The sequence below is a fragment of the Falco naumanni genome, chromosome 3 (assembly GCF_017639655.2).
Source record: "Falco naumanni isolate bFalNau1 chromosome 3, bFalNau1.pat, whole genome shotgun sequence".
Classification (NCBI taxonomy): Eukaryota; Metazoa; Chordata; class Aves; order Falconiformes; family Falconidae; genus Falco; species Falco naumanni.
The window spans coordinates 70464404-70470164 of NC_054056.1; the positions used below are offsets into that span (position 1 = coordinate 70464404).

At 42.4% G+C, this 5761-nt stretch overlaps 1 non-coding gene across 1 annotated transcript; it reads right to left on the reverse strand.

The window, feature by feature from the left end:
* Positions 1–2050: 2050 nt before the first annotated feature.
* TRNAN-GUU lies at positions 2051–2124 on the reverse strand. Its single transcript has one exon. It is a non-coding gene; the product is annotated as a tRNA-Asn (tRNA).
* Positions 2125–5761: the final 3637 nt, after the last annotated feature.

A 5761-nucleotide genomic window follows, 5' to 3' on the forward strand; every position in this document is an offset into this window, starting at 1 on the left:
TTCCTTACGGGATAAATTTAGTAGGGTCCTAACACTGGATAATTACCATACACATAAATGACAAGCTTTCAGGTTGATCTAATTACCTATGCCAAACCACACAAAGGTAACAATTGCCAGATAATAGAAATCCTGCATAGATTTGACAGGCGAGAAGGGAAGAAGGATGTAACATGCAGGTCTATCAGCTATAAGCTTTAGACACCCAAGTTGCTTTAATCTAGTAAATCTTGATAGAATTGTTAAAGTCAGCAGAGAAAGATCTGTCACTCGTTCACCACGTGGTTTGGTTGTGCAACATCCAATGTGAAATGGCCAAATACCTTCTCAGGCTACTCCTTCCAGAGGAATTTTATTAAAATAGGCTTTGATCTAGCAACTATTTTATGTCTCAATTAATACTGGGTTGAATATAAAGAAGTAACAATCCCTTCAGACAGTTTGAATCACACTGCAAACAAAGCATGTCAAGTTTTATCAAAGGAAAACAATATGTTTTGTTTGACTTTACAATATTCAGACTAAGTAGAAACACTGTGAGTAAACTCAGTTCTTGAAGCTTCATCACAGTATGGCACTTAAAACTAACCTTGGATCTCATGACTCATCTCTGCTGGGAATGCGGCATCCCTTGATGAGCTTGTGATTCTAAATCCAAGAATATTTGCAAGCCAAAGGTGAAGAGACCCAGAGTAAGAGGCAAAACTGAAGCAATAGATGAATACCTCACTTGATTTCCATCAGTGTCTTGAGTTCTTCATGTATGATATTAGTTCAGAAGGTGTTGTCTTGCAGGAATACATGCAAATATTGTTCGGCAATGTTTAGGTCTTGTGGATTTAATGGCCCAATAAATGCATTTCCAAACACCTGCAAGTATTGTCTGCTTTGCTTTGTGAAATTGGAAATGGCTCATTGGCAGATGGCATGAGCACTTCGTTAGTATTAATGGACCTATACACACAAAAGGAGAACTTGTGACTTCTGTTTGTAAATAAGCTAATCACAGGGGCTGCAGAGAACTCCTGTCTTCTCAGGATTACTGCTTAAACGTCAACTCTGAGACCGCTGCAACAGAGCAACCACTTGCCTTGGCATTTGGTGGTCCATACAGCATCGTGTTCTCTGGGGCTTCCCTGAAGTGGTTAGTGGCCAGGGTAGGACATCTCACTCATGCAGCTCTGTTCCTCTTTGATAAGCTAGTCTGCAAGCCTGCTGTAAAACTAAATAATTTTGTTATTACCGAACAATTGGATATTTAAAACCCCTGACATAAACAAAGTGTGCAACGTATACAGACTAAGTCTTAAAGCGGTTCATATTTTTTTTTCTGTTAATTTTTACATATTTTTCTTGCAGCTCAAGTTCTCAGCTACTATTGATTGCAGTAACTCAGTTCTGTTCTACTTCTTTCAACTCCATTAACCCTTTAATTACCTCATTAGCTTTGGTGTCAGTCATAATAATGAGACTATTTACAAAAAAAGTAGGAAATTTAGGGACATGAGACATTGGCAGTTGGTTGTGAACATCTTTATGCCTCATTAGCAAGCCCCAACAAATTTGCTAGGAGTATACATTTCTGTAGGGGAAATGAGATTGCAAGATGCAGCTGAAAACAATCTGGGGAGTGTCGGAGGACAACTGCAGTCACTGAAGTTTGAACAGCAGCTCTAGGTTGGCTGTCTCTTGGAAGACTTTTGAAATGCAGATTAAATAATTCCAGATGATGACAAAAAAAATCTGTTAAGAAAACAAGTTTGAGGTTTCAGCCACCTCAGGGCTGTTGGTTTCCTCTCCAGTTGGTTTCCAGTGCCTGGAAAAAAACCTGTTCTCTTGCCCAATCATTACTGCTGCTTTTGCTGCTCCTCTGCTGTCCCCCGCTTTACTTTCTCTCAGATTTTTTCTGTCTCTTTCCCTTCGCTGCATCCTGACTCCGCCACAAAACAGGTATCAACTCGATGATGTTTCTTACTGTTCCCTCTTTATATACACCAGAGAGAATTTGGACCAACTAATTCCAACCCTCCAGCATCGGTGCATAGGAAGCCGTCCCTGGGTGGGCTCGAACCACCAACCTTTCGGTTAACAGCCGAACGCGCTGACCGATTGCGCCACAGAGACTCCCGTTAGAGCTCGTCTGTACCTTGCGGACCGGGTTCCGTGATGCTCTAACACCGACTACTGAAACCTCCCCGTTCACCCGGTAGGGTCCTGGTTGCTGTTGGACAATTAACTCTTAGTTTCCAGGCTGCTCGTGGGCTCAGTAGGAAAGCCAAGACAGCAGGAGAAGGGGTACAGCAGAGATGCCCAGGTTAGCCTTATCCCAGCCAAGCAGCAGAGCCAGAAGATGCTGTGCTTACCAGGAGGAGTGAGAAGCAGTCTCTGCTTTTAAGGGTTGAACACGCTGCTTTATCAAACCAACAGCTTTTGATCCAGGCAGCTGTGAAGAAAGAGGGGACTGCGGAACAAAATGGGACTAAGGTTTTCTCCTGAACCTGAAGTGTCAGTGGACAGATTAATTCTGTACTGTAAACACTGATGCCTTGCCAAGTATGAGCAGATTTTGAGGACCCCTTGCAACCGCCCTTGCTCAGGAAAGCAAACGTGTTTTTGAGGCTTGCCTTTGTGCAGTAGCTGCTGACAAAAGCAAGATGACATCAACAGAGATGGGTATAAGTGAAGTGCCTCTTCAGTAAGGACTAACATACTAGCCCCTTGCTTGCAGCTGTGTACTCACCTCTTCTGATTTTGACTGCTAAAATATGTTCTGATAAACTAAGCTTTACCAGTTTCCTCTGCTTATAATGGCAAAAAGTGTGATTGCTCTTACAGCTGCATAATGCTGTGTTTGTCATTAGGACAATGATAAAGTGGTTCTGGCAGGCAGCACAGGTGTGCCCTCATGTTGTAAGAGGGTTGGTGTTATTCAGAAAACAAGACTTTCTTTTTTTTTTTTTTCATGTGTGGGGTTTATTAGGAGGGAATCACAGGTAGGGTATTTTCTCTCTTGATTTTATTTGCTAGCTGCTACAGATGAGACCATACTCAGTTTTACCATTTCATGTTTTGTATTGGGGTATAGTTACTACCAGCTAAAAACAACAGATCTTTTAAAAGTTAACACATAATTTCTGGTATCTTCTCAGTCCTGTATTTCTAAACAGAGCATGGTTTCAAACCCCAGCCTAGGAAGGGAACCACTGCATCAGTACAGTAAGGACAAGACTCTAGTACTCGTATCCTGGTTTCTAGTCTTGCCTCCTTTCACCCACACCTGTGGATTCCCCCAATGTGCCTAGGGAACATCAATTCAAAAGAAATGAGAGCCCAACCAAGGATGTCAGAGCTGACCTGTTGTGTCAGTTGTCACTGAAGCAGATAGAGAGGAAGCCTGCCCACAGTGCACACCTCTGCTAGGAGACCTCGTGGTGGTAGGAAAGAAAATTAGTTTGTCTTTTTTTCTCCCAGCTCTGCATTTAAATAGAACTGCTTTCATTACTCCTGCATGCTATGTTTGATTTGTGAACTTGCCAAGATGTTATCTTTTTCCCAGAATTATTGGACTTTCTTTAAAGGGTGAAATGGTTTTATTGCCCTTGGAGAATGCTGCAGAATTTTTGCATTCATGTACGGTAGAGCATGAAATTACAGACTTTCAGCCACAGAAAAGGACATGGATAACTGTCCTTTAAATGTGGATTTTAAAGTGAAAGATGCTTTATCTTGCCTGCAGAGATACACAATGAAAAGTGAATGCTTTAGTTTACTGAGCAAAAGTTCTTGATGCAATGAAGGAGAAGAGAAGCATAGGCAGTATTAGGCTTATTTTATAGTAGAAGTTCCACACAGCATTTTCAGACAGAAATGACCTGGTACTGTGCAAAGGGATGAACATTCTTATTGTAATACATTTTAAAGGTAAGATTTGGCCCAAATCACTAATTGTCAAGAAAATACCTCAAGTCTCCATATCAAGATGGAACAATCACTTCAGCTTAAATACAGGAAATGTTGGGCATAACAGCCATTACTTGCAGAGATCTTGTTAACAAGAACATAATTTCCTAATCACTCCCTTGAAAGCAAACCCAGATGATAGAAGCATAGTTGAGCTCCGGCCAAACACCTCAAGAACTCTGATTTCACACCCAAGCTCCTGCAGTAGTGCCAGGATAACCTCAACTATTCAGTGAAAAAAAAACACCTTAAGCACTATGCTTATAGTTCTTTATACTTGTATTCTTAAATACAATAAGTATCAGTTGCAATAGTGCTAAAACTTGAGTAAAAACCAAGAGTACAGACATCTAGATGTGTTTGTACTACACACCAAGTTAATATAACAATTAAAATATCAAAGGATGTGGGGGTGCTGGTTGATGGCCAGCTGAACACGAGCCAGCAGTGTGCCCAGGGGGCCGAGAAGGCCAACAGCATCCTGGCTTGTACCAGCAACAGTGTGGCCGGCAGGACTGGGGCAGTGACCGTCCCCCTGCACTGGGCACTGGTGAGGCCGCACCTCGAACACTGTGTTCAGGTTTGGGCCCCTCACTGCGAGGGGGACACTGAGGGGCTGGAGCGTGTCCAGGGAAGGGCAGCGGGGCTGGGGAAGGGGCTGGAGCACAAGGCTTATGAGGAGCAGCTGAGGGAACTGGGGCTGTTTAGCCTGGAGAGGAGGAGGCTGAGGGAGACCTCATTGCTCTCTGCAGCTCCCTCACAGGAGGTTGTAGCCGCGTGGGGGTCGGTCTCTTCTCCCAGATAACAAGTGACAGGACAAGAGGAAACGGCCTCAAGTTGCAGCAGGGGAGGTTTGGATTGGATGTTAGGAAAAATGTCTTTGCTGAAAGGGTGGTCAGGCATTGGAACAAGCTGCCCTGTGAAGTCACCATCCTTGGAGGTGTTTAAAAAATGCATAGATGCAGTGCTTAGCGACATGGTTTAGTGATGGTCTTAGCAGTGTTAGGTTAATGGTTGGACTTGATGATTTCAAAGCTCTTTTCAACCTAAATGATTCCATGGTTCTATATAACTCTGAAGGCAATTATGCCTTAGTGGCAACGTCCTAGTCTATCTTCCCATCCTCTCGAATTAGGCCTCAAGAAAAAAGAAAGTTGACTTTTTTTTTTTTTTTTTTTTTAAGATGTAGAGCAGTTAGAGAACAAAAGAATAGATTTTAGTTTTATTGATGGTGGTCCCTCTACAGTGAGGGCAAGTGTATGATTTAACGAGGCATACAAACGGCTTTGATCTTGCATCATCTTCATTATGTAAGTGATGAAAACAGGAGCCTTCACTGGTGGCAGAGGCTCATCAAGAGGTGATGCAAGTGGCAACCGCTGCAAGGCTATAGATGTGTTGGCTTTCAATATAGTGCATCTCATACAAATAAACACTCAAAGCTGTTAAGCCTCCTTCAGGTTGTTACAGTATTGCTTTTAACAAGCAACCAACCAAGCAGGAGCACCCACTAAATATTTGTGGATCATGTTGCAGGAGCTGTAAATATTAGAAGCAACTTTAATTTTTTTAATCTACATTTTTCCCATTAGCTTGTGAAACTATCAACTAGTTATCTACTTTTTTTTTTCACACAGAGCACATGACAAGTTGACAAAATAATTATCTTGCTCCAGAGAAGTTTTTCATTGGCTCTCTGGGCTTCTAAATGGGATGAAGGGTGGAGCAAGTCATTTAGCCACACCCATGTGAGGTTTATAAAAGGCAGTTTTCTAGGGGAAGCTCTTTTCTACTGGTCTAT